This window comes from Neovison vison, chromosome 13 (genome assembly GCF_020171115.1).
Source record: "Neovison vison isolate M4711 chromosome 13, ASM_NN_V1, whole genome shotgun sequence".
Classification (NCBI taxonomy): Eukaryota; Metazoa; Chordata; class Mammalia; order Carnivora; family Mustelidae; genus Neogale; species Neogale vison.
This window is the reverse complement of record NC_058103.1, coordinates 41376329-41403890: the sequence shown is the minus strand read 5'-3', so window position 1 is coordinate 41403890 and position 27562 is coordinate 41376329. Positions and strand designations below refer to the sequence as shown.

The 27562-nt window shown below is 41.0% G+C and overlaps 1 long non-coding RNA gene across 1 annotated transcript; it reads left to right on the top strand.

Annotated features, from left to right (window-relative positions):
* The first annotated feature begins 324 nt into the window (after positions 1–324).
* Positions 325–26809, top strand: LOC122893712. The gene is made up of 4 exons (XR_006381674.1): positions 325–604; positions 2293–2375; positions 25949–26134; positions 26748–26809. It is a non-coding gene; the product is annotated as an uncharacterized LOC122893712 (long non-coding RNA).
* The last annotated feature ends 753 nt before the right edge of the window (positions 26810–27562 follow it).

Sequence of the window (27562 nt, the reverse complement as noted above, 5' to 3'; positions counted from 1 at the left end):
ACTTTACTGAATTAGAGTGGAGGATTTTATAAGTCCCTGGGGAATTCTGGTTAATCTCTTAAAGAGGATTCTCATCAATTTGATTAAAATTTATTAATGATTAATACTAGACTCTTGTGTGTTTTTATCTAGGTAGTTTATGGAACTGCTTTAGGAGCTGCTTTTTTTCTTTTTTAAAGATTATTTATTTACTTATTTATTTGAAAGGGGGAGAGAGAGAGTGAGGACAAGTAGGGGGTAGATAGGGGCAGAGGGAGAGGGAGCAGCAGACTCCCCACTGAGCAGGGAGCCTGATGTGGGGCTCCCAGGACTCTGGGAATCATGATCTGAGCTGAAGGCAGATGCTTAACCAACTGAGTCACCCTGGTGTCCCAGGAGCTGCTTTTATATTATGGCCAAGGTTATATATTTGTGAATACCTAACAAGGAATATTTTACTAGTGTTATCAATAAAAATTTATGTTACTCCTTCCTGTCCCTCTATACGCATATATGTGGATTTCCGACTCTGTGGTGTCTAATGGAGAAAAAAACCGAGCTTCTTTCCAACCTCTGTGATCATAACTATTTGGATACATGTCTGTCTTTTCTTCTAGACTCTAAGGTAAGTACACACACTTTATTAAGACTTATTATGAAAATTATTATAAATAACTTGAGGAATAAACTATTAAAGATACTGAAGTATAAGTTCCAGAGACTGAAAGCATGAAGAAGAGAGATCATTCCTGATTAATGTGGAAAAACAGGGAACTGAGCTTGAAGTTGGGCAGAACATTTCAGACAGGAATTTCATGGAATAAAGAGCAGTCTAGTTTGGTGGTTATTATTTGGCATAACAGGGTATAAATAAAGTAGGAGGGGGGTTTAAAGCTGCAAAATAAGTTAAGGTCATTGGCAATTATAAAAGCGTAGGATAAGGAGCTTGGACTCGTCACTATTTGGGCCTTTAAGAACTAGCTGCTTTAGAGAGTAACTTGGCCAGACCTCTGTCTTTGGGAGAGCTATCTGATTAAAACAAAACAAAAAAGCTTTGGAAGGATGGGAGGTGGGAGGAAATGGAGGAGGGAAGACACTGGGAGATTATTGAAGGTGGGTAAGTGGCTGTGGGTGACCATGGAGGGATGCAGTTTTAGGAGAGCAGTGGGGCCTTATGTCAGACAGCAAACACTTAAAACAATGAACGGGCCTTTCAGTTGTAAGGGCAAGGAGCAAATACGTCTTTCTGAAGAAACTGGTGGTGAAGGAAAGGGGAAATAGAGAGAAGTGGAAAGTAGTAAAACTATAGAATTGATACAGTTTTTATATAGTTTTTTTAAATGGAGTAACTAGAGTTTATTAGAAGTCTGGACCCAACAGTGGGGAAGAAACAAATATCATCATGCCTGGGGTAATTTATGGTACCCAGGAATCAGGAGACTGAGAGGAAGTGGGAAAGATGTAATCAAACACAACACTGAATCTGGTTTCTCCTTCAGAGACAGGCTGACCTCACCCCCATGATTATCCCTGGTGGTAAGGGATAGACATCTTCCTTGAAGACTGATCCTATTGTCTCTTGCTGGATCCCTTTCATCTTCAACAACTGTTGCTTCTCCTGTTTGCCTTCCCTTTTGGTGTCATTCTCTTTCTCTGTGCTCTTACTGCTCTCAGGTTGCCCATTCTGAAATTGTCACCAATTCACTGTCCATGATGAACTTGCTGACCTTTTGAGGAATATTTTCATTTTAGGAGAAGATGATACAAAGAGGGCAATGCTTAGATATCTGGGAACAAAATGCTCATAATAGGCAGAATTCTCACATCAGCCTCTCAGTCACATAAAAATAATGCCACTGTCCCAACACGGGCCAAACCAGCAAATGTGGCCACAGACATGCATCTTCAGCTCACCTGAGAGCGTGAAATAAATGCAGATTCTCAGGCCTCATCCAAAATCTTTAAATTAGAATCCGTATGTTAAGATCACTGACTGAGTTATGTGCGCACATTAAAGTCTGAGAAGTAATGTTTTAGGGAAAGAGCTATTTTATAAGGTGGTTGTGAGGATTTAATGAGGAAGCATACACCGAGTACCTTATACATGCTGGTGTATAAGTGGGTGCTTAATAAATATTCTTGGTAAATCCCAGGAGGGCAGAAGGAAGCATCTATCTCCAGGGCCAGTGATGTATAATATTGATAAAGAGAAAGGAAAAGCAATGTAGCACTCTTTGGAGTACTAAAGGACGAGGGATTTGTTGTTGTTGTTTGTTTTGTTTTTGTTTTTTCCATCTGTTTGCTTTTCGCCAGAGGAAAGGAAAATAATGAAGGCAGAGGAGGGAATGAACGTAACTGGCAAGCAAGAGCGAGAAAATACGGAATGGAAAAATAAGGTACTTAGGAATGAAATACCTTGAGGTGGTGAAAGAAGAAATAAACAGGGTAAAGGGCTCTTAAAATGCACACTGCTAAAAATTTGGATGAGGGGAAAACTAGATTTCTCCAGGTTGGCGGGGAGGTGTGAGTGTGTGATGTGTAGAGAGAGACAGCGAAACCCAAGTGATTTAGCATAAGGCTGGCTTAAAAAGTTTAATAGCCCTCGTGTAACATGGTAAGTTTGTGTTTTGAATTTTCACTCAAGGACATCTTTGTACAGAAGAACAGTGTGGTTTGGTTTTGTGCCCAGCTGACGGGAATGAGTGGGAGGCAGGTGGCCAACAGGGAGACTGAGGTTGTGTTGAGGTGTCAGTAAACAGGCAGGGGAAGTGTTGGCTTTCAACAACAGACCCTTTTTCGGGTCCTCATGACTGGATGAGTCTACTGTTAATCACTTCTACACAAATGGATGGGAACTAAATCACAGACCCCTATCCCCCATACACATCTTGCCAATGGGAGAGTTGTCAGCATGGGGTGAGTTAGGGACATGGTAACTTCTTCAGGACATGGTAACTTCCCGTGACAGTAGCTGGTGAAGGATGATAGTCAACATTAGAGAAAGGTGGAGAGAGGGATTCTGGGTCTCCCCCCACCCCCTAGCCAATGTCAATGAAGTATCCCAAGGCAGGATGGGGAAGAAGCAGGGCCTGGCAATACGTTAATGAGAAGGATATTATTAGCTCTTGGCCCTGTGATAAAGTAGTGAGTAAGGCACCTACCTTTTCTGAATCTCTCCTTTTCATCTGCAGAATAAGTCATGTTTCTCCAGGGTGTCACGAGGTGAACTAATATCAGTTTGGAGACATTTTAGCCTTAGATTAAGATGGGAACTTAGAATCTTGTAGAATCAAATCCCTTTCTTTTGTAGGCAAGAACTGAGGCCAGGGCAGTCAAGTAAGTTGCTTAGGGATACAGTTACTTCATGACTAATCTGGGAGTAGAACAAGGTCTCCTGAGTCCCAAGCTGAGGCTTAAAACATTTGGTAGCTTATTCTACTATCTTCTATGTTAAACTCCAGAGATAAAGTTACTTGTACTTTAATTTCTGGATTGGTGAACTTTTTGACCTTCAGAGCTAAGGCACAAGGATGCTTGATGATGACTGTTTTAACAGCTGGTAATTCTGAGCCTGACTTTCCATTTTACCAAAAAGGAGAAGCTTTACATTTACCCACACTTTAACTTTTGGTTTTCCTCATTTTTATTAGCCTAGAAATTTCCATAAACTCAGCACACTTTACTGTTGTGGGTATTTTTTGGTGTCTTGGAAAGAGTATGGATGGGTTTTGCAGTCACACAGGATGGCTCAAATCCTGCCTCCGCCACTTACTTGCACTATAGCTCTGGGCAAGTTCCTTAACTGCTCTGAGTCACACTTTTTTTTATAATAGTATATTAGTAATCGCCAGAGAAACAGAACCTACCAGATCTCTCTCCCTATAAATGGAGATTGATTATGAGGAATTGGGTCACAGTATCAAGGCAGCTGACAAGTCCCACAACTTGCTGTCTGCAAGCTGGAGACCCAGGAGAGCCAGTGGTGTAATTTAGTCTATGGAGGCCTGAGAACCAGGAAACTGATGGCGTGAATCTCAAGTGCAGGTTTAGAGAAGACGAAATGTCCCAACTTAATCAGTGAAGGAGTTAAAAGTGACACATTCCTTCTAACCCCCCTTTTGTACTTTTCTGCCCCAAAGTAGTTTAGGCAATGCCCACCCACATTGGAGAGGACCATTCACTTTGCTGAGTCCACCAATTCAAATGCTAATCCCGTCCCTCACAGGCCCACCCAGAAATAGTATTTAATCTGGGCACCCCATGGCTGGGCTAGTTGACACATCAAATTCACCATCACAAAGAGGTCTTACCTACCTATCTTATGGGATGGTTTGATAATTATTAGAATGATGTTTCAAAGTGCTTAGAAGAGGATCTAGAATAGAATAGGAGTTCAATAAATGCTAGCTATCACTATCACTATCAACAAGTCCTCATTGAGTACCTAACTGAAAGAAGTGTGATGATTCATTGGGATTTCAACCCCACAGTTAGGTACAAAATATTTCCCAGTTGTCTCTACTGACCTGCCAGGGTTTACATTACAGCTAGCAAAACCAACAATTAATAGCCTATCATCCAGCTCTGAGGGTGAACCTCTGAATGCAGGTAATTTTTTAAATACTCAAAAACACATTCTATGGCACCTTAGCTATCCTCCTTTCCCATAGGTCATCTAGGTTGTCATGCTTGCCTTCTTCCTCTGGCTCCTACAGCAGCTTGGGTGGCTGCTGTCCCCTTGGGTTGACCAGCTGGACTTGAGCTGCAACTCTTTTCAGGGAGAGCAAGGATAAGGGGTTCTTTTCCTGGGTCATTTATTGTTTCATTGCCTTTCAATAGAGACATTCCCCTTGCATTTAAACTTCAGTTTCTCATTTCCATGGGGAGTTTCCTGTTTGGTCCTGATGTGGGTAGGCTGGCAAGACTAGGAGACAGGGTATAGCTACAAAAGCAGCTGCTTTTACAAAGAAAAAGGGCAGAAGTGATCTACTTGCCTGTTTTTTTTTGTTTTTTTTTTTAAAGAAAGGACAATTCACTTTTACTATTCTGCATAAAGTGGGTAGTTTGGGCTTCATCCATATTGATAAGTGGTAAATGGGCTATTCATGCAGGACAACTGGGAAATGACTTTTTGTAGCTGAAATAGGAAGAGACATGCTAATGTGATATTGAGCAGAAAGTAGATTCCCATTTTGTCCTGTGATTGGTCTCTGTCTAGAGACATGCACAAATGCAGCTCTAGGAACCTGATGAATGGCAGCTTTAGTACTCAGTGGAAATCCCTGATCTGTTGGTCTTGGAATAATGGTGTGAAAAGGGATATAGAATAAATAATTAGAATGTAATCTAATATTAGCTGCTATGGACTGACTTCCTTTGCAGTGGATGTGGGAATACTTAGCTCCTTAGTACCGTCCACACACAACTGAAGTGCACACAACAGATGCAGGGGTCATAGCTGGTATGACAGTCAGTATTTTCAGGATGGGACATAAAGGATTTGCAGGGGGAAGAAATAAATAAGCTACATTCTCCCTGTCTGTGTCATGCCAGACAGGGAGACTGTATATTTACAAAATGATTCTCTCACTGTATATTTCCTAATGTCTTCATGTACACCGAGGAAGTGTTATATGCCATTCCCTTTTAAATTTTATACCATTGCCTTCAAAACTTAGGATGAAGTGCCCTTCAACCCTCTAAGGGTGAATCAATGCCCTACTGACCATGGGGTATTAATGTATCAAGAGAGAATCTCACCTGTTCTGAAGGTCAGCGGACCCAATTTGGTGTTATCTCACCCATCATCTGAAGCTTGATTCTAATAGAAAGTTGAGAAATAGGTATTTAAATTTCAGAAAAAATTCTATGCAATATCCTAGTATGACATTTGGGACTTAAGAGAATATGTGGAATTGCTTATGGGAGACCTGAAGGAAAAGGATCAGCCCCGGATGGTCTCCACACTCAGAGGAGAGCACAGGCAACGGATGGCAGGGTTTTGTTTCTCTTGCACCAAAGCATCAGGCCCTCACTGTGCTCGAGAACACAGGCTAGTTGTGACTAGCATGCGCTGTAACTGATTTATGTGTAGTTGGAGCCATACAAACCGTGGTAATCATGAGTCAGTTCAGCAAGGATCAAAAGAAAAAGTTAGCCCTCCAGACATCTTGTCTTGCAAAATGCAATCGGCACTGCAATGGTTTTCTGTTTTGGCTATTGTATCGATTGTACCAGTGTGATGTATTTCTGGAAAACTTGTTGATCCATTACTCAAGCAGGTTCCTGCTAGCCTTGATTAATTTGTTCTTTTCTAGCCACATTCCACTGTTGCTTGCTTGTAGAGCTTTTGGAAAGCCTGCTTGGTGGGTGGTGAGTAATCCAAATGCCCGGGCATCAATCTTTTACTTTCAGAAGGCAGAAGATACCCTCAGATAATCTTCTCTTCAGCCTCCCGATTCTAGGGGAGATAAGGCTGAGGACAGCTCTTACTGGTATCATGTGGAGCTGATTTGGGCCCCCTCGAGGAGCTGCTGGTGGGAAAGCACACCTGAGTGGAGCTTGTCTCTCAGGTGCTGCTTTGGAACGGGCCATGGAAATACCAAATCCCATTGAAGTCTGCAGCTTTGCAATCTCTTCCAAAAAGGAAGCTAGAGTGATTCTTTTCCTGGCAGGAAAAGATGGTTTATGTCATAGCAGAACAAATGAAAATGGCCTCCAGTGAATAAAAATGGTCCCCCGTGCAAAACCCAATATCCCCCTGCTAAGACAACCAAAATGCCTCCCTGGCCTCTCTTTTGAGCAGGGGCAGTGGTTTTGGTTAAGCAAAGGTGAGGTTCTTGTTTGGTGGATGAGCTAGGGAGGAGAGATGGTTTTGTGGGATAAGTAGAGACTATAGGGAACCCTGGCTCAGAGGAAGGAATGCTAAGATGGAGACGACAGAGCAGATGGGCAGACCTGCCCCTCTCATCCCATCCCCAGAGAGGGTGAAGAGGCCCCAGGATGATCACACACCTTATCCAGAGGCATCTAAGCCTATGTCCAGACCTATCCCCCTGTAATAATGGTGCCATTGCCTCAACTTTCGTGTCCAGGACACTGCTGCCCTGATGTGGCCTCACCATTGCATTTAAGCAAGGGCTGAAGCTAAGTTAAGACAGCTCTCCTGGAAGTGTTGAATCTAGCAGTTTCTGAGACTGCCTCCATCCTGGCAAAGTCCCTTGTTGGGAATCTGTCATGAGGAATCTTGTTGGAAACCTCTCTTTGCCTCTCTGTCTCTCTCTCTTTCTTTTCTTCTTTTTGCAGTAGAGTCATACCATCCAGAGGAGTAATTTGTATAGTTATTTACCTCTTCTCCTGGAGGAGGGATAGAGGGAAATCGTTGGAGGCATCTCAGCCTTAACTGGGTATTTATAACAAGATACCAATCCAAGATGGAGTGCCGCTATATCTAGAAATAGATTCCTTAGAAGAGAGCTGAGGAAGATGGGTAGGGATGTAGTCTGATAGGCTGCATTTGACTTCCTCAGAGAAGCAGCTTGCCTAACAAACGACAAGGACTCGTGTGGCTCACACTGAGGTTACAGCGTCAACTGAGGTTGCAAACAGAATTCTAGGAGGTAGTTATCACTGCACTGCAGTGGCATTCATCCAAGAATTCATAGCCTGGGCAGCTCATTTTGCTCTCAGCATCTTGATGAGCAGGTAACACAGAAGAATGTCCTTGTTCTGCAGATGAAATGAAGGCAGAGAAAGACTTTCTGAGGAGTAGGCAACCTGGATTTGTGCCTATTTCTTATTAATCACAGATTCCGGAAAACTCACTTTTCCGACAGGGCCTCTTTGCTCCAAAATAACAAGTCTTGCCACTGATGATATGGATTGCTAATGGTGCTCATGCTATGCACATGGGGCTTGACTGAGAGAAGATCTCAGGTTTCTCAACAGAAAGCTGGCTCCTAAGTGGCAGAGACTAATTATATTCACCATGGAAGGGGAAAGAGTGCAAGAATTTCTATTTTTGGCACTAAACTGGTACAAGAAATAGAGTCAGTTCAGTTGGTCATTTTTCACACAGCAGACAACAGACTAAACAGTTCTAAATCAAGCAGTTATTTTAGTAATGATAATTTTGGTTTTCCTTGAGTGATTTGAAAATGCTTAATGAAACGGAGCTATTTCTTTATAACCAGTTTCCTCCATTCACCCGCACTGGTGTTCATGAATTTACTAATCTCTGCAGGGGAGGCTCTGATGGGCAGCTCTGGATGACTTGGGTCCTGGTCAAGCCTTTCTCAGAGGAGGAGCTTCACAGCCACTTCCTTGCTCCCTGTTGGGTTAGCTTACCCTGCTCTTACTCTGCTAGGTTTTGCCAACCAGGCCAGACATAAGCAGACCTCTTTGAATCTTGGGAAGCCACAGTGGCTCAGAAGGCATATACAGAAGCTAATTTTATTTGCTGCAACAAGCAACAAGACTGGGGTTTATTGAGCAGTAATTGAGATCTATTAAACTTGCTCTGGCATTGCCCAAGACAGCGAAGTAAACATAATAAATGATGGAGAGTGACCCATTTTTTACTTTGCTCTGTTGGAGGCTTACCGAATTGCCATTTACAGAATTGCAGCTGAATAAGAGATCATGGCTATTGGGACCTCTCCCTCCACCATGTGAAATAGTATCCTGAATGGTAGCTTGATTATACTATGAAGAGCGAATTCTAAGCATGCCAGGGAGAGGAGCAGTGGGAAGTCACCTATAGCAGTTTTTAACCTCTCCTACTGCTACAAAGATGTTATTGTTAGATTTATAATCAACACACAGTCTCAGTGGATATTTGTGGAGTTACCACTTGCTTGTTACTTATTTTACATATTATCATCGTTTGTGCATGCATGGCCCTTTTATTTTTTTGAGAGAGAGCATTTGCACATGCATTCAAACCAGTTTGGGGGGAAGGCAGAGGGAGAGGATGAGAGAGAATCCAGCATGGAGCCTGAGGTGGGGCTCAGTCTCTCAAACCTGAGATCTTGACATGAGCTGAAATCAAGAGTCAGAGGCTTACCTGACTGAGCCACACAGCACCTCTGTGTGACTCCCCCCCTTCTATTTTTAAAGATTTTACTTATTTATTTGAGAGGGAGAGAGAGTTGGGGGAGGAGCAGAGGGAAAGGGACCTGCAGACTCTGGCTGAACATGGAGCCCAAACAGGGCTCAGTCCCACAACACCGAGCTCATGATCTGAGTTGGAATCAAGAGTTGGATGCTTAACTGACTGAGCCACCCAGGCACTGCTGCATGACCTTTTCAAAAATTAATTGACACAATGAACTCCTGTGAAACCTTCACCAGTGGCAGAACCAGAATATGATCATCTTACATCAACCCAACTTCTCCTTATTCTCTTTCTTCCTCTATCCCCAGAAGCATTTTTCATTCACTTGAATTTTCTTTAGGTTTATGATGGTGTATTATTTATTTTTATTTATTTTAAACTTTATACAAAGAGCATGACACTATATGAAGTCTTTTAGAACTTGCTGTCTTCACTCCACATTATGATACTAAAAGTTTTCTGGGTTTTTGAATACAACAACCTTTTTCCCTGTTATATAATATTTCATTGGGAAAACCAATTTCCCTGCTATATAATATTTCATTACATAGATACATTATCATTTATTTATTTCTCCTCCTGTTGACAGTTTGTTAGTGTTACACTGTTCAAGTCTATGAACATTCTCTCCCAGTACAGATGAGTAAGTGTTTCTCTTGAGGAAATATCTAGAAATGGAATGCAGGGCATAAAAATGGTCAACTTTAAAAGACAATGCCAGTTGGTATTCTAAGAGTTGTAGTTTTTATGAAAAACCAAATCTAGTTTAATTTTTCATATAGCATGAAGCAGATCTGTTCTTTTTGCAATCTCATGAGACTTGTGAATAATCTCGAGGGCGAGTGTTCGGTGGGTTATGGTGGTGGGCAAATACAGCAATATGGAAAATTTGGCAACATTTTCAAAGCAGTTTGTTCGCCAGATGTTTTCAGAGTTTAAATGAGTCAGAGAGTTGTTTACCTTTGGACCAAAGCCAATGTCTTTTGGAGCTGGTGAGGAGTGATGTAGATGGAGAGGGACCAGTGGAGCATCTCCCACAGAAGTGCCGACAAAACGGGGGTTGGAATTGTGATGGGGGGTGGGGTCAGGAGCAAGGTCTTCTGCAAGCTGATCACCACAACTGGCTCCTCTTACCATGTAGTTAAACTCTCTACTTTGGACTCACAGGGCCAATCACAGACTTATCATCTGCTCTCACCAAAATTCCAGAGACCGTCAATGCTCTGTTTTCACAGCCTGACACAGACAGAGTAACATGGGGGAAAATTGCAGGTTTGTCTTCATTTTTGCTCATGGAATGGTTAGGAAATGTTTGAGTTAGGAAGGAGAATATGTCATTTTTTCATAACCCCCTTTTTGATAGGTGGAGCTAATTTTCCCTCCTTGATAGTTACCTTTGAATCTCCTAGAGTCTTCTATGGAAATGCCAATCTGTGGGGTACTTTTGATCTTTTTTCAAATTTCCATGGCCCCCTGGCCAATGGTCTATATATTTTCTGCCAAACCAAAGAAACTAGATTTCTTACTTTTCACTGTGTTTTCTTCTCATCCAGTAGGCATCTTTCAGTGGCTCACGGAATTTGAAATAAAGACATGCCATTGCATTTCTAAGTTGAGAACTGAAGCTGCTGGGTTGGAGTGAAGCTTGAATTAATAGGGGATATGGGACTGCTGATTTTGACTCTTCCCAGGTGACCTTAAGGTCTGAGATAGGTCACTAATTGGTTTTGAGGCTTAGAGTTAGATATAGTCCTGCTTGTAGACAAAGAAACTAAAGTGTGACTGCTGACTTTTCCAGCTATATGAGTCTGTATGATCTGTTCCGTTAGCCTCCTTGATCCGGGCCAAGGAACTGCGTATAGGTCTCCTCGTCCCTCCTTCATGCCTTCTTCCCTTTCCTATGCCATCCTCCCTTCCCTTTCTCTTCTTATCATCCTCCTTCCTTGCCTTCATTTCTTCTGGCAGCTCTTGGAGAAGCCAGAAGAAAACAATTAGCTAAGACAGTTATCAATTTGGACAGTATTCTGTTCACATTTATTTGGAATTGTTCTGCAGTATATGTGGGCCTACTCAGAGCACAAAGGAAAAAGAAGAGTGGAACTGAGCATTGTAATAAATGGCAGAGCTTTTACCCATATTTCATTAGCATTTAGGGTGGGAGTGAGATTAAAACTGTGTGATTGAGCAAATGGAATAAGGTAGATGACTAATTTTCTCTGTACTTAAGGCCAATAGTATCAGCCAAGACACAGTCACTGCCATACCAGGCTCCCTTTCCTTATTCTAGTTCCACCATCTTATAGGCAGAATTGAATTAAACTGTCACAGCAGTCTTATAAGGAAGATATAATTATTGTGGCCATTTTTCAGATAAGGAAACCAAGGCTTAGAAAAGTTAAATATCAGGGCACCTGGGTAGCTCAGTTGGTTAAGCATCCAACTTTTGATTTTGGCTCAGGCCATGATCTCAGGGCTATGGGATCGAGCCCTGTGTTGGGCTCCCTGCTCAGAGCAGAGTCTGCTTGAGACTGTCCCTCACCCTTAACCCCTCTCCCTCACTCACATGCATATGTGTGCTTGCTCTCCCTCTCTCTCTAAAATAAATGAATCTCTTTTTTTTAAAAAAAGAAAAGTACCTTGCTCAAAGTTATGTATTTAGATAGAGAAGGGGCTAACGTTAACTGAAAGCCTGGCTTGGCAAACGTTCCTCCGAGCGGCCTGCTGTTGGTAGGAAGAGAAGGGGCCTAGAACTAGCGGATGAAGAAGGAAACTGCTGATCTTTCATGACTCCCTTTGAGCTACCAAATGCTGGGTGTGTAAGCTACAGCTTTTGCCACTGGCAGCTAAGGCCCACCCTGATCTCAAGGCTGTAACTCAAGCCACAATGACCCGCTTCAGTGTGTTTCTTAATTCAAATCAGGAATACTTTGTTTCGCTCCATAAAACAAGTCTATTAAATTAGGAGCATAGTTGTTCCGCCTAAACAATCGGAAGTAATGCCTCTTTCACATTAAAACATGCAATGTGTTTTACGAAAAGAATTGGCCTCTTGTAAGCTAAATCTATGAGAGGATGGGATATTTTAATGAAAACCTTAGGAAGCGCACAATTATTGTGAATCCAGTGTTTATTCCAAGCTCAGAGTATGGCCCACACTCACTGGGGTTTTATTAAAACTTCCAGCCAAGTGCTGTGAAGCAAGGAGTGTTCCTGGCAAGGTCTAGGCTCAGTTACAGTTTTAGGCAACAGTAGAAAACATGGTTCCAAGCAAAAGGCAGGAGCAAGAGAGTGTTGCTGATAGCAGATTTGGCAGGCAGTGTGCCAGGGCACTTTTAGAAACTTTGCTGAATGAATTCCATGTTGCCCCAAGAGTTTCACAAGGGCAGCTCAGAAAACTGAGAGAAGGGGCCCCGTTTGACCAGTCCACCATGTGACTTCTGAAGATAGATCATCACAGATTTTATGAAAGAGGCTCCTACCCATGTTACTAGTTCTATTTTTCTATTAAACGTAACTGCTTAACAGAATCACCTTCCTGGTGCTGATTTAACGAACAAAAATAAATGTAATGGGATCTTAAGTTATTAAGGTAGAAGAAACAGAAGATAGAAATTCTTAAAACAAAATGTGACTACATAAAAGAATGAGAAGGCTAGAACCTCTATATTTTAATTACAAATTTAAAAAAATCAATCTTGAAATTTTCTTCAAAGGCAATTGCTACTCAGTTTCTAATACTTCTTAGATTCTACAGTTCTTTAATCTCTCTTTTCCCTTGTCCTTCCCAGAGGCAGTATTTAATTTATGAACATACTTTGTTTTAAACATTATTTGAAAACTGAAAGTTGAGAATTAAAAATACATACCCATAGAATGTGATAGGGAGTAAGTAGAATCCCAATCAATTGTTAAGAGAGTAAACTTTATCTTATTAATAATATATAATTACTTCTATAGGAAAATTAGTTTCTCATTCTAACTCTAAATCAAATCTCTGTAATTAACCAACTCCTCTGGGCTTTTTTGTTGTCCCAGTCAGAATTTACAGAATAATTCAAAAAACACTTGAAAACTGTCAGTATGTGGAAGGTAATCGTAAGCTCAGTGAGATGTCACAGAGTGGCATGAAGACATTAGGCCACGGCTCATGGGGGAGGTGGTTTGAAGAATAGTTAGCATATGAACTGGTGAAGGGAAAATGGGAAAGGATTCCAGGCAAAATGAGCAAAAACATGGAAATAGAAAGAATCATGGATAGGAAACAGGGAATGTTAATGGGGAAGTGCTGGTGAAATCAGACTTTTACTGAAGAGTAGAAGACCGTACTTGGGATGCTTCAGCATTTGGACGGCTTCAAATGAAGAATTTGGAATTTAAGAATGGAAGAAGGTGTTTAACAAATATTTGTTGAATGAATGTCTTATTTATATTATATTTTGGTCCCTGTCTCTCTTTCCCTCTGGTTTATTTCATCTCATCCTCTTCTGTTTTGTTTTTTTCCTTCTTCCCAGCTTTCTCGAGCCTCCCAGTCGCTTCCTCCTTTCTCCAGCTTACATAAGACTTTCTCTGTGCAAGGGAGTGGAAGAATCTTACTTGTCCTTAATGAGATCCAGTTGTTTTTTTTTGAAAATGTTGCTAAAGAGGCATGTAAAACATCGTGTCTCCATTTTCTGGCCCTTCTTTCTGTTATGAGTCTCCTGTCCTCCCCACTGTGGATCTGGACCCTAGCAGAGACAGTGCTCTTGACATCTTTGCAAACTGCTTCCTCAGTAGGTTCAGCTGCACCCTGCGCATCCCCGCCAGCCCAGAGTTCTGTGGCTTTGCCCATGTGGCAGGTTGTAGTTGAGCCAAGCTCAGACTAGAAATCAGAGGGTTGAGTACCTGTACATTTTGATTCTGGCCATGACATTGGCAGTGGAGAATGCTCAGGAACTCTAGGAAGAAAGATCTTCCTCAGGCATCACCATTACCCTCTCTGTTCTTAATCCTTCTACCTCTGTCAGCCTTTCTGGCTCAGATGCCTATAATTTGCTTTGTCACTGCCCCCAAATATTTCTTTTCTTTCTTTCTTTCTTTTTTTTTTTTTTTAATATTTTATTTATTTATTTGACAGAGATCACAAGTAGGCAGAGAGGCAGGAAGAAAGAGAGGGGGAAGCAGGCTCCCTGCCGAGCAGAAAGCCCAATGCAGGTTGGATCCCAGGACCCCGGGATCTTGACCTGAGCTGAAGGCAGAGGCTTAACCCACTGAGCCACCCAGGCGCCCACCCCCAAATATTTCTTAGTGCTCTTAGCTTCCACCAGCCAACAGACTCTATTAATTTGAGGTTTCGTAAGGTCGTCTTGAAGAATGAATCTCAGTTTTCAAAATTACAGTACCCAGTTCATAATTGATTTCTCAGTTGAGACAGTCAATCACTTTTTATTCCATTCCTTTGTTTTTGTTTGTTTGTTAGTTGTGGCCTTGGTCACAATAAAATATGATTTCACTTATCTTTGGGATCTAAGAAACCAACCAACCAAACAACAACAACAACAACAAACCACTCTTAAGTGTAGAGAACAAACTAGTGGTTGCCAGAGGGGAGGTAGGTGGCAGGACGAGTGAAATAGATAAAGGGGATTAAGAGGTACAAATGTTGAATTGTAATATAAGTCACGGAGATGAAAAGTACAACATAGGGAATATAGTCAATAATACTGTAATAGTATTGTATGGTGACAGATGGTGGCTACATTTACTTTGATGAGCATTGAGTAATGTATAGAAGAGTTGAATCACTATCTTGTACACCTGAAACTAATGTAACGTTATATGTCAGTTACACTTCAATAATAAGAAGAACCTGAAAAAATGTTGATGGGGGACTTTAAGGACATACAGATTGCTTATGGGCATAGTGAACGTACCTTCTATGTTCTCCAGTTGGGATCCATAGCTTCTAATATGTGAATCCTATGGGAACTATGGAACAAAACATTTGAAATTAGAATGGTTAAGCTAGATCTTAAAGGCGTATGTGCTATATCTACATTCTCACCAAAATAATCTCCATGAGTCCTGTAACTGGATCTGAGTTTTCACACTTTAGGGCAGAGTTCTGTAAAAATGTAGGCACCTACATGGTTAAGGCTTCTTGCTCATTCAGTCCCGAATGTGAATTAGTTTCAGATCCTTTTTTTTTTTTTTTTAAAGATTTTATTCATTTATTTGACAGACATAGAACACAAGTAGGCAGAAAGGCAGGCAGAGAGAGAGAGAGAGAAAGAAGCAGGTTCTGCACTGAGCAGAGAGCCCGATGCGGGGCTCCATCCCAGGACCCTGGGATCATGACCTGAGCCAAAGGCAGTGGCTTTAACCCACTGAGCCACCCAGGCGCCCCAGTTTCAGATCCTTTGAGCTATTAGACTCTTAAGAGAACAGGCTCTGTGGAGTAGGAGGAGGGACCACAAAGGTTCTTTGATTAGCCTTCAGCCATTGCACTCAACCTGGGGAGCTCTAAAAAAATGCAAATTCTTGGGCTTCACTCTTAGAAATTCTGGTTTGACAGGTCTGGGCATCTGCTTTATAAACACCCCCAAGTGATTCTGATACCTGATTGAAGTTGTTGTAGTCACTAACTCTGGCATAGTGCTTTCCTGCAGCAGAGAGTCATTATGTAGACTGCGTGAAAATGGAGCCTAGACTCGAATGGGTGGACTGGCCTGGGGGGATTCTGCAATAGGGGGCTTGTTTTGAAGCAGGGCTCGGTGTTAAAATGGGAACCGTCTTTATAGAGGGTTTCTGGCCAGTTTGGGCTAGACACTTAGGGGACAATTTCTGCTGCCATTAGGAAAAGGGGGAAATTTCTTACCACTTCAGAGGCCTCCTTTGGGTGAGTCAAACTGAATGATATTTAGGCTCTGGACTGTACAGAACAACTGGGGAGAGGAGGAGTTAGCAGCTGGTAGCTGGACCTGAAATGAGCATCAGTGTGTAAATGCATCAGTAGTCACAAGCCAGCAGCTTCGATGCCTTTTGTGACACTTTGTCTTTGGGACGATTCTACCCTGTGATTGTTGTGCCTGCTGTTTGTACATCAGTCCTTTCATCAGGGCCTTCTTGGAGGCTTGTGATCACCACACTTCTCCAGTATGAAATTAAATTTCCCCAGCCTAGAAATACTCGGTGGGGGAAGGTAGTCTTGAGCAAAATTTTTCAGTACTGTCCCTGGGGGATGCCTTTTACATGGCCTTTCTCCTCTCACTTCCTCCCAAAACATCCATATAGGAAAATTACAAACTCAGCCCTCCTTCTGGATCATTATAATTTGCAAAGTTTGCCCAGGCTGGGTGTAGACAGAGGAAAGAAATTATTTAGAGCAGATGTGCTAGTCTTATGTAACTTGAGCTTGAGGTACCAAAGGGAAGCTTTGAATCACGTAGGTCCTGAAACTATACTTCTGAGGATCTCTTTTCTTGACAACCACCTTCCTTCTTCTGCCCACCTCATTCCCACCCCATTCCTTAGAAGAAAAGTCAGTGGTAAACTCTTGGCAAGAGAGAATCCCCACATGGAGAGTTCACCAGACCAGGGTGTGGTTCTGCCTTCTGCCACAGGTATAGAGTGGGAAGTGTTGATGTGGCCCGCAGAGTGGCCCCAGAGATGTCACACTTCTGCAGTTCTCCTGCCTCTGTCCAAAGAACTGCTGTCCTTCCATTTGTACTCTTTTATAAACACATTCCACTGAGGACCCAGGGGAGATATTCCAAACCCGTGGAGTCCAAACCCTGGGGCCGCGGCATGTTTGCTGTTGTATCCCACCATCTACCATGGGTCTTGGCACCTAGTGGGTGATTCAAAATGTTTTGTTGAATAAATGGTAATGACCATTCCATATTCTGGTTCTAGTCGAATTAAGGCTGATTATTTTTTCTATCTCACAGCTAGCAAGGTTTCCTCCTTATTTTAGCAATAACCTTCATGTCCTGCCTATTCCCTTCAAAGACCAAGTTTGGGACTGTGGAGATTGAGTAGAATTATTTTCATATGGCCTTGATGAAGGATTGGCGCCTGTTACTGTGAAGGCATGTGGATACAGGTCTGACTTCTCATTTCACCTGTTTTTTCTTAGCAACTCTTCGCCCACCACTGACAAGCTGAGACCTGTAAAATGCTCCTTAAATAAGCCAAAACGGTATCATGAACACAAACAACCTTAGCTCCAGTTCCAGCCTCCAGCCAAGCTTCTTCGACCTAGGTCAGGTGCAAGCACATATTCTTTATCTATAGAAAGGGAATAAAATTACCACTTCATTTGTGGTGAGGTGATAAATGTATTTAACAACTAAATCAGTATGCTGGCTGCCTGTGGGCTCAGGATCCCACTGCCTGGGTGTGGATATGGGCTTTATCACTTCTTAGCTGTGTGACCTTGAGCAAGTGACTTACTCTCTCAGTGCCTCCACTTCCCGCATGCTAAAATCAGGTTCATCATAGCACCCACATTGTAGGATTGTTGTGTGAAATAAAACGAAATTACGTGTACAGTGTGAGATCAGTGCCTGGCATATGGTGAGGCCCAGAATATGCTAGTTTTGAAATGAGAGTAGATACCCATTGGATGATAGCATTCAAAGATCACTTTCATTTGGCCAAATGGGAATTTTATCTATATATCTATAATTTTATCTATAATTTTCTAAAATTGTAATTCTAATTCTAAAAAATTATCTATAATTTTCCTACCTTCCTGCCCAAGCAACAGAGAACTACTACTACCATTCTGACTTTGGCATTTAAGATCTACTTAAAGTCTACAGTGGACAAAAGCAATGGAGCATTTCATTACTTTTTCTTCTTTAGAAACAGGAAAAGTGGAGTGTCTTTAAGCTGAAATGGTGCAGAGGAGCTGTCAACAGACTGGAGAATTAATGGATAGCTGGGTTTTGATCTTAGTTAGAAAGACTATGTATATTTTCTTTCTAAAAAGATAGTAGATAATAAATAATAATATTTTGTGGCTACCTGTTTCACTCTTTTCCTTTTTCTGTGGGAGAAAAATACATGATGTACACAAAAGACAGTATAACATATATAAATAGTTTAAAGCAGGGGTTAGCAAATGATAGTCTATGAACCAGGTTTTGCCTTTGACCTCTTTTTGTAGGGTCTATGAGCTAATGAGGATTTTTTTTCATTGTTAAAGGATTGTGAAAAACAACAACAACAATAATAATAAACAAACCGACCCAAAGAAGATATGAGAGAGATCATATGTAGCCCTGAAATATTTACTGTCTTGCTCTTTACAGAAAAAGTTTGCCAACCCCTGGCTTAAAGAGTAATAAATCAGTTCTCCTTTCACCTCTGCTTATTTTATAGAACAGTATATCACTAATATCTTTGAAATTTGTAAGTACCCTTCCCTGACCACATCCAATGCCCTCCCCCAGAGCTAACCACTGTTCTGAATTTTATATTATTCATTCCTTTGCTTAAATTTTTTTTAATCATGTACATATATGTAAGTATACAAGATAGTGTTTATTTTTCTTTTTCTTGACCTCTGTATAAATGGAATAATACTCTATATTTTCTTCCACCATATGTCTTATTCTTTCAGTATTATCTTTTTTTGCATTATTATTATTGTTTTAAGATTTTATTTATTTATTTGACAGACAGAGAGATCACAAGTAGACAGAGAGGCAGGCAGAGAGAGAGGGAAGCAGGCTTCCCGCCAAGCAGAGAGCCCAATGTGGGGCTCGATTCCAGGACCCTGAGATCACGACCTGAGCTGAAGGCAAAGACTTTAACCCACTGAGCCACCCAGGTGCCCCTTTTTTTCTCATTATTAAGATTTGAGAGCCATCCAGTAGCATAGATGCAGATGTAGTTCATTAATTTTCATTGCTGTAGCATCTTTCTGTGTGTATGCGCCATGTTAATTTATCTGTTCTATTCTTGATGGACATTTGAGTTGTTTTCTGCTTTTGTTTTTTTCTATTATGAACACTTGCTATCAGCATTCTTATTCCTACTTCCTGGTGCATATGTGCTAGAGATTCTTTAGAAGTGGAATCCTTAGATCATTGGTATATGTATTTTTAACTTTACGAAGTAGCAATCAATATTACAGTTTTCACAGATGAACTGGAACTGACCTCATGGTACACAAAACATGGAAGAAGCAGACTCATTCTTTTCATCTAAATCAAGGCAACATTGCAACTTTCGTGATTTGATTAGTCCCAAATGGAAGGATGGGAATTTTCTTGCCATGGTAGATTTTAGATCACATTTCCCTTAAAGCCTGAATCAGAATCTCAGTGACCAGTTTTCTGTTCTTTGATCTCCCTTTTCCCAATGAATAAGAACAAAGCTGGTGCCACATCCACATGTTTTTCACCAGCCAGACATTTACAATGAAAATTCCACTTTTCTGTAGCACGAGAATTCTCAGGGCAAGAGCCAAAGACCCACAAAGACACATGGAGAGGACTCACAGTAGAACTTTATGACCTAGCATACTCATTCTGCCCCCCTCCTTCATTTATGGTACGGATTCCTTCGTCCCTAAGGAAAATACATTTCTTGGATACATTTTAGAAATACCTCATGAGTTCAAGTCAAATCTGATTTCCATGGGCTCATTAAGTACTTAATGTTTGGGATTTTAGATTCCAAACCATTTGGAATCATTCCTTAGATGCACTATTCTTTCTTCAATCTTCAGTCTCTTTCACTGATTAATCTGACCCATCCTTCTTTCCTCAGCCTGTTCTTTTCCAGCCACCCTTTTGATTCACCTTTCATACTCTTATACCCTTTGAGAAAGTCTCAACATGTGTTCCTTACCTTCATTGCATCTCATCGTAACCAGCTTCTATTGCATTAAAAATGAGAACTTTCAGGTTTTTACATGATCTGCTTCTCTGAATATTACCCAAAGTGCCCAAGGTTAGAGTTTTATTTTTAATATTTACCCAAGTTTGAATATTACCCAAAGGGATGGGATGTGGGCTATGTATGGGAACACTCATCCTTTGTTTCCTTGGCCTTTTCTACCTTCAAGAATTTTGAGTTAGTGGTTTACCAACCTGGTTTCTCTTTCTGCTATCCTGTTATTACTTGAAAGCTGGGCTGGAAAAGTTCTGATCACATGGAAAATCTACAGCTGCTTCTTTGACACACATACACACATTATTGACTTAAAATAGCAAAATAGAAATGCTTTTAAGTTTTAGAATCTCATGTAGAATGCCATTTAGTATCTATAAATATATTTATGGTTTTAAAAAAAATAACAGAATGAAAAGGGAGAAAATCTGAGCTTGAGGATAACACACTACCCACTTGATTATAAGGACTCTTTCATGGTGAGGCTCTAAGTCTTGATAGCTATAATGTCCTAGATGATTTAGTAGCCCTCTTAGTCTGAGAAATGGATTTTCAATTGGGGTGACCTCTAATGGTGACCATATGACATGGAGTCAAGGAGGGGCTGTAGATGTCTCTTGTGGAGGTGATGATGCCACCAAGTATGAAAACGTGTCTACCATTTCCGTAAATCAAAGCTAAAAGTTCACTCAAAAAGATTCAGCAAGTATTAAGAGCTTTAAACTTAATTTTATTTTAATCTCAGTTGAAATAGGTTTTGGTTCTACTTTGGTTCTACTTAGCCCAAGGAAAAATATCTTATAAGCTTTTCTCAGGACCTAAAAGAAATACCTCTTATTTCGAACATAAGCAACATGTGTAAAGGGATATTGTCATTATTTTTCTACCTTCAACCGGAAGTGTTTCCTAGACAACCTCAAGGATTTCTTCTTGCTCCCAATCTATGATTTGGTGTAGAATTGAGTCTTTCTTATGACAAATAGAGTCAGAATGTTGAGAGGCTATTTTTTTCCCTCCTTCTGGCTTCTCCAGTTTATCATGGTTATGGCAGCCTCTCTTTAGACTTTTAGGGATGGCAGCAATAAAACACAACACAACAAAATATTTTCTACAGGCTTCATTGCTTTCTATAGGTTACCGCTGGCCTGATCTGGGAGAAAGGTGGTTTAATCCAGAGCCAGGGCCCTCTAAGATTGGCGGAAGAAAATCTCATTGTATAATGTGTTTCAAAGGGGAGTTCTGTGGGGGAATGCTGCACTCAGGAAGGCTTGAGGTCCCAGACACTGTGCTCATCTCACACGGTTGTTCCAGCAAATGGGCTATTGCTTTTAAGACTCCTCCAGCGGTCTACTCAAGCTGCCTCTGTCTTCTTCCCCCACCCCTCCTCTCAAAGGCTGTGAGTGATTTACGTGTGTTTCACTTTTTAAGTGAAGTCCTATGATGCTTAACTATTACACACTTTATATACCTGAATATAGGAATAAAAGATGATTAAGAGCCAAAAAGGGGATTTGGTCAGTTTGAAATTCTTTATATACTTTCATGAATGTTAGATGAGCCAGTTGTTAATGATATTTACTTTATTAACACAACTACTTATCTATATTTAAGATAATTTATCTAAAACAATAAAATAGAAATATTACTGTTTCTTCTCCCAGCTTCCCAAAGTAATTTTATTTATTTACTCTTTACATGTATTTTTTTGTGATTTCTGCATTAGTGATCTAATGTAGATTTCCAAAGCTCATAATTCTCACTTAAGTTTTTTGAAACAGTACTTTTGAGTACCTGTTTAATGTGATCAAAAGAAACACTGTGCCAGGGCACCTGGGTGGCTCGGTGGGTTAAAGCCTCTGCTTTTGGCCCGGGTCATGATCCTAGGGTCCTGGGATTGAGCCCCGCATCGGGCTTTCTGATCAGTGGGGAGCCTGCTTCCTCCTGTCTCTCTGCCTGCCTCTCTGCCTACTTGTGATCTGTCTGTCAAATAAATAAATAAAAATATTTAAAAAAAAAAAAAACCACTGTGCCAAGCAATAAGAACTTACTTGGTTAACATTAGGTAGTTGGATTTTTAAAAATTTAATATATTTATTTAGGGAGGCCTGGGCGGCTCAGTCAGTTAAGTGTCTGCCTTCAGCTCAGGTCATGATCTCAGGGCCCTGGGATTGAGCCCCACATTGGGCTCCCTTCGCAGCAGGAGCTTGCTTCTCCCTGTCCCTGCTGCTGCCCCTGCTTATATTCTCTCTCTCTGTCAAAGAAATAAAATCTTAAAAAATAAAATAAAATCTTATTATTGATGTATTTTAAAATAACTGTAAAATAACTGTAAAAACTGTAAAACTGTAAAAAACTGTAAAACTGTATTTTTAAAAAACTGGCACATGTTAACATAAATTACATATTTTTACAAACAGTCATTGTATTTTCCAAAACAAAGAAATTTATGAGAATGGCATTTTTACATTTTTACAAATCTCTTATGTTTATTTTATATCTTCTTATATTCATTAGGCATTCAATCTTTAATGGTATGTTGTTTTGACTGAAATTTCTTTTTTTTTTTTAAATATTATTTATTAATTTGACAGAGAGAGATCACAAATAGGCAGAGAGGCAGGCAGAGAGAGAGAGGAGGAAGCAGGCTCCCTGCTGAGCAGGGAGCCGGATGTGGGACTCGATCCCAGAACCCTGAGATCATGACCTGAGCTGAAGGCAGCGGCTTAACCCACTGAGCCACCCAGGCGCCCCTTGACTGAAATTTCTAAAAGCCTGCCCAGGGCACCTGGCTGGGTCAGTAGAGCATGCAATTCTTGATTTCAGTGTCATGAGTTCTAACTCCACACTAGACATGGAGTATACTTAAAAATAACAACAACAACAACAACAGCAACAACAAAGCGGGCTAAAATTAACCAGTCAGGAAAAAACAAATTTTAGCAAGGATGCAGAGAAAGGGGAACCCTCTTCCATTGCTGGTGGTAATGCAAACTGGTACAGCTACTCTGGAAAACAGTATGAAATTTCCTCAAAAATTTAAAAATAGAGCTACCGTATGACCCAGCAATTGCACAACTAAGGATTTACACCAAAGATACAAATGTAGTGATCTGAAGGGGCATCTGCACCCCAATGTTTATAGCAGCAATGTCCACAATAGCCAAACTATGGGAAGAGCCCAGATGTCCATTGACAGAGGAATGGATAAAGAAGATATGGTGTATATACATGATGGAATATTACTCAGCCATAAAAAATGAAATCTTGCCATTTGCAATGACATGCATGGAACTAGAGGGTATAACCCTAAGTAAAATAAGTCAATCAGAGAAAGACAATTATCCTATGATCTCACTCATGTCTGGAATTTAAGAAACAAAACAGAGGAACACAGGGGAAGGGAGGGAAAAATAAAACAAGATGAAATCAGAGAGTGAGACAAACCATAAGAGACTCTTAATCATACGAAACAAACTGAAGGTTGCTGGAGGGGAGAGGGTGGGGAAATGGGGTGATTGGGTAAATGGCATTAAGGAAGGCACTGGGTGTTATATACAACTGATGAATCACTGTACTCTACCTCTGAAACTAATAATACACTATATGTTATTTAATTGAATTTAAATAAAAAAGAAACTAAAAGAAAAAAAAGAAAGAACAAGGGAGGGAGGGAAAGAAGGAAGGAAGAAAAGAAAGAAAGAAAGAAACCCAGCCCTCACACAGACATGTGGTTGGAAAAGGGAAAGGGAACCCTTAGGGTTCCTTGGACCACACCTTGAGAACTGTTTGCCTACAACCTTGGCACTGTAGATAGTTGGATTTTTATTGTCATGGAGGTATGTATTTGTGATCTCTAAAATAAAACCGCCTACTGTATCACTTTTTAAAAGTTATTTTAAAGGTTTGTTGGCTTATTTTTAACTATATTCAGTAGTTGCAAATAAAACTCTTTACCTGTGAGAAAAAAATGACTAAATTTGGGTCACATTCCTTTTGTCTCCTTTTATAAACCAATTCTACACTGACATCCCTGTAAGTACCCCAAACAAGCATGGGTTGAGGTTGGTTTAAGGCTTTTGTGTCTTATTCCCAAAGCACACTGTAATTCAAAATAAAATAACTGAGAAAACACCTTGTTGTGTATGAAATTTTGTAGGAATCTAATGTTCAACTCCTTTTGTAAGGGACATGGTGAAAGAAAATGCTTGCTTTATAATAGAGCGTCTGTAGTATAACACAGTGAGTTCCCTTACAAGAGAAAGGACTACAAAAACTCTATTTTCCTATTTAAAGTGTCCATTTAATTTGCTTAATATGTAGAAGTACCTGTTAATCCATCCCCTTCTTATGTTTTCCAGTTACAGATAAGATTGATTTACCACAGGGATGAAACTTGGAGAAGTCCCCTCTGCCTACTTGCTGTTGTTTCTCTTAAGGATTAAAAATGCCTTTAGAAAAGAGACAAGGGGGATGATGTTTGCTGTGTAAACCCTTTTGAACCTTGCACTTCTGACAGGGAAAGAGATTGAGCCATGTTAAAACAGTTTTAATTGTTGAAAATACCATGAATAATGAAAACCCCGTGGTGTACCTGTCAGGTCCCATGAGCCAGTTTTCTATACAATGTTTGGAGTGACCTCGGGTCATTTCTTGATTCAGTCCTGCCGTCATTGTCATCAACATTTTAATCCTTGCTATCATTCGCTGATCACCTCCAGTGCCAAGGACTGCACACGTGGATTGACACAAATCCTCTCTCCTGGCTCACACAGTTACTTGCCTGTGGTGGAAAGGTTTAGCGTGGAAAGGAGTGTGTATGTAATAAAGTCTTGCACACCTCAGTAGCTTGTTTCCAGCCCGTGCTGATTTTTGCGATGTTAAAACCCGCCAAAGCTGTGAAGGGAACTGGCCTTACGCAAAATGACAATGTAGGACCAAGGGCCTTCCAGTGCCTTTCATGCTCCTGCAAACACGGCTCCATGTCCATCCCTCCCTGCCCTCTACCTCTTGCTTTCTTCTGGGATTCTGTCCCCTCTTAATACCAAGCCAAAGCAAGTGCTTTGTCATGACAAGGGTCTAATTTCGAAATTTTGAAGATTTGGCCTTGAAACTTGGGTTTCCTGCTCAAGAACCTCTGTTTTCTCGAGCACATCACTGAAGTTTCCTAAGCTTCAGTTTTCTTACCTATGTTAAAAGTGGTCGTCTGTGAACTAAGAGATAAAATGCGTATTGCTGAGACTAAGGTGTGTTTATGTTTCCATGTACCATCTGCCTCGGAATGTGGCATGTGCATGAAGGAGCAACTGCCAGCAGTTTCTGAGCTACAGATGCCTTCTGAGGGAGACAGGTGTGTGTTTGGAGTTCAGGGCCAGGTGCAAAGATGCTGGCACCTCTGGAGTAAATTGAATTAGGAGGTAGTGTTTGTTACCTGTCTGCATCTGCTCTGTTTTCTTAATCCTCCAGTTTGAACCATAGACTTTATTTTTAAGATTGATTGATTTATTTTAGAGCCAGTAAGCGGGATGGGGGGGCGCAGTTTAGGGTGTTGGGGAAGGGGTTAGGAGAAGAGAGAGAGCATCTCAAGGAGACTCCCCACTAGGCCTGGAGCCCACCGCAGGGCTCAATCTCATGACCAGGAGATCATGTCCTGGGCTGAAGTCCAGAGTTGGATGCTGAACTGATGCTTAATTGACCAGAGATTCTTAAAGCATAGACGTAAGAGGTCTTCTAGGCCCAGGTGATGTAACTGAAGCCCAGGGAGGTTAATGGCCTCACCCAAAATTATGTCACTCACTAGGCCTCTGAGCTGGGGCGAGAGCCCGATGTCATCTCTCCCAGAAGAGGAATTGACAAAACACCGGGTTTGCCAGTATCCATGTTTAGTCTGAAGGACGCTTGTTAAATTCTGTTTCCTCCTAAGCATTCCCAGCGGAAGCTTTTAGATAACTAATGCTTTTTCTGTGACTCCTCCAGGTAAAATGATTTCACCAGTGCCTTAAAAAGGCAGTGCTCTGGCCCTGACCCTCTTCACCCCGGGCTGGTTAGAGCTGAGCTAGGACGGAAGACTGCAGCGCTCACACCGATGAGGCCCTGAGGACCTTGAAGATGTTTGGGGAAGTGCAGGGAGCCCTCTGACTGAACTCAGCAGGTGTCTCAATGGTACGCTGATGTTCATATGAAGACTTTTGTCTGAGATTCTTAACATTTTTATGATGACATGTTTCAAGCATTCAGGAAAATGTTAAAACACACTAACAAACACTGTGACTCACTGTAGCTCCTCTCTACTTATTTACCTTTTTTTTTTTTTTCCATAACTGTTTCCCTTCACTTTTAAGGGAAATGGAACAGGTGCAGTGAGAATGCCCTGAGGATTCCTTCCCCTTTCTTCTCCTCCCCGTTGCCCCAGGAAGACACTACTCTGAATTTGGCATTCATCATTTTTTGCATGTTTTATACTTTTCATATTATATCTGTAAATAGGCATACTTATCTGAAAGTAGTATACAGTCAAGTTTTGCATGTTTTTAAACTTTACATACATAATATTATACTGTATGATTCTCATACTTTGCTTATTTTGTCCAACATCATGTTTGGGGGATTTATCCACGTTGAAACATGGAGTCCATATAATTTTAACTGCTATCGTTTACGTTGTATGAATATGCCATGACTTATTTATCCATATTTTGCTGCTTGCCTATCTCACTGTCTTCACTCTGTACTTGAATCTTTTCTAAATCATGGTTTCATTTTGTGACTCCTTCAGAGTTGAAGAGTAAAGCACCACTTGTAATTATCGCAGGAAAATTCAGATCATGTCACAGAATCCAAAGGTGAGCATGTAGGGCTTTGAGTGGTGATACTGTGGGAGAAAAAATTGTTTTTGTGATGCTAGGGTTCCTTTTTTCCTAAAGCGTATTTAAAGTAGACCTCTGAGTGACTTTAAGGTTGTATTTTTAAGGAACTTTTTTTTTTTTTTTCCCTTTAAACAAACCATTTCTCTCCTTTGTTCTTGTTTTCTTCTTTCCACTTGCGAAGGAGGCCCAGTTAGACCTGAATTGTTGCCCAGTAATTTTGTGCTGATTCATCGTCTATTTCCCACATATTTTTGAAAAATTAATAAAAAGTAGAGGCTGTAGGAATTTAGTTTGGTTGTTTCAGGGAGGAATGTCAGGAAAGACGATTTCTCCTCCCGATGGTTCCCACCAAAGAACCCTCCACCTCTCCCGAAGCCTGGTGGTGTCTCAGTCTGTGTGCCCGTCCCTGAACAGACAGACTTATTTCTTCCGGCTTTCTTTTCCTGAGGTCCCCTCCTGACTGTCCTTGCTCTCTTTTCCTGGATGCATAGACCCCATTGAAGTTAACCCATCTGGTTATGAGACTTCCGAGATCCCAGTTTAACTATATTTAGTGAGGCTGGGATCATGTGTCCCAGTGCTGTTTGGGGAGAGCTATTTCCAGGAAGGCAGAGGGCCGGTGGGGGGGTAAAGCAGACAGCACAGCTGCAGGGGAAGGTTGTAAAAAAGATTAAACCCTCCCCACAGCTGAGTGTATTTTACCAATGTAAATGTTGATCTCCTT